Genomic DNA, 1,859 nt, shown 5'->3' on the forward strand with positions numbered 1-1,859 from the left:
GACTCGTGAGCCGTAACAAAAGCCAGGGAGACACGGCCATCAATAAAAGAATACGCTCTTTATTGAACAACCCAAACCAATAAACAGAGCCAAACAGCGACCAGCGGGTATCCCCCCTGTGGTTGATGGCATCTCTGAAGCCAGTGATAACCGGAAAAGTTCTGCAAAAGAAAAGAAAGGTCAAACAAACAAAACCTAACAAAGACAGGGTGGCCAAACAGGTAATGGAAGAGCCACCTCTGTAGAGCAGAGCTGGGTGGAGAAGCCGACTCCCTTCCTTCCTCACGCGCTGAAGCAGACTCCTTCTATAGCGATGACGCGCTGGCCCTGGCGAATCCTGGTCCCGCCCACTCTGCTCCGCCTCAGGACAAAACACAATAACATCATTTTAAAATATGACATCAAATGAAATCAGTTTGTCAGTGACGGAGTCGCCTGTCCGACCGAAGCCTCTGTACTCGAGTATTTGCTCAGGTTCTGCTGTTTGGACTGTTGCTGCGTTACCGCCCTCAGCCAGCAGGGGGCCCTGCTGGTTGGTTCATATCAATATTGCTTCAAACCTGTAAAAGTATTTTTGGTACAGATTAGGGGTTGAACGACTACATATTTTTTAAGGTCGACTACATCATGATAATAGTCGAGTCGATGTCGACTAGTCGCGGTGACGTCATAGTGACGTAAGCGCAAAAACCCTTCACAACTACTTGGAGGCTTTGACCCCCCCCCCCCCCCCACACACACACACACACACACTCTCCCCTTCTCCTGCTTTTACTAAGTCTATTATGGAGATTCGGGTCTGACTTTTTTTTTCTAAACACCGGCTGATGCTGATGATCTCTGGATAGTTACTATAGGAGTCAAATGATCACACTGACTACATGGAGCTTTTGGAACATCACAAGCCAAACTTGTTATGAACGGATCCCGTTTGGTTGCAGCTGAATTCAACGAAACCACCTGCTTCTCCTCCGCCCGATGCGCGGCAGGAAGCTCTGCTGACTCAGCAGATTGAACGATTTAAGATATTTTCTAGTCAACGTCAACATGATAAAAGTCGAGTCGATGTCGAGTTGACTAGTCGTTGTGACGTCATAGCAACGCAAGACGCAAAGCTTTGGAGTAACGTACAGGCTTTATTACCCGTTTTCACGGAAAAATGTGACGCCATTTTGTAGCCAGTGTTCTGTCAGATCTGCTGTCAGTGTCATACACTTCTGACAGCTGATCTGATGACACTTCTAAGCACGAAGTGTCATTCTTAGCACGAACTCACGGCTATATATATGTCAGACAAGTATACACTGTCATTACCAACTACAGGCTTTTATTTAATCAGCAACATAACATCATAATGTATTAGTTAGATCGTGACAAAGACACTCGCGAGCCGGCTAAGTGACATCCTTAGCGGGAAGGGGGCGAGTTTTAGACGGCTCGTGTTTTGTAGTGGACTGCAGCTGCAACTCCATCTCCTTTTAAAAACACTGTAAAACCACAAATATGCATCCATCTACATATCATTTAAACTAATGTATTAACTTATTTTTCTTGTGTCTTGTGACGTATACTGTGCTGTCAGATCAGCACAGGCTGTCACCACCGGCAATCACATGACTGCGACTAGTCGACATGAAATGTAAAAACTCGCGAGACGTCCTAGAGTCGACTAGTCGACTAATTGGTCGACTAGTCCTAGTACAGATATACTTTTGTTCCTGGACTTGTTGCCTGCAGGCTGCAGCTGCGTTTGGACCCACATGTCGCCCGGTTTCCTCCTGCCGGACCCTGCTGGTTCTGCCCGCTTGGTGTCATTAAATACTTCCACATATCTGTTAGAAACAACACGGAGTCGAAGG

This window comes from Xiphophorus hellerii, chromosome 1 (genome assembly GCF_003331165.1).
Source record: "Xiphophorus hellerii strain 12219 chromosome 1, Xiphophorus_hellerii-4.1, whole genome shotgun sequence".
Lineage (NCBI taxonomy): Eukaryota > Metazoa > Chordata > Actinopteri > Cyprinodontiformes > Poeciliidae > Xiphophorus > Xiphophorus hellerii.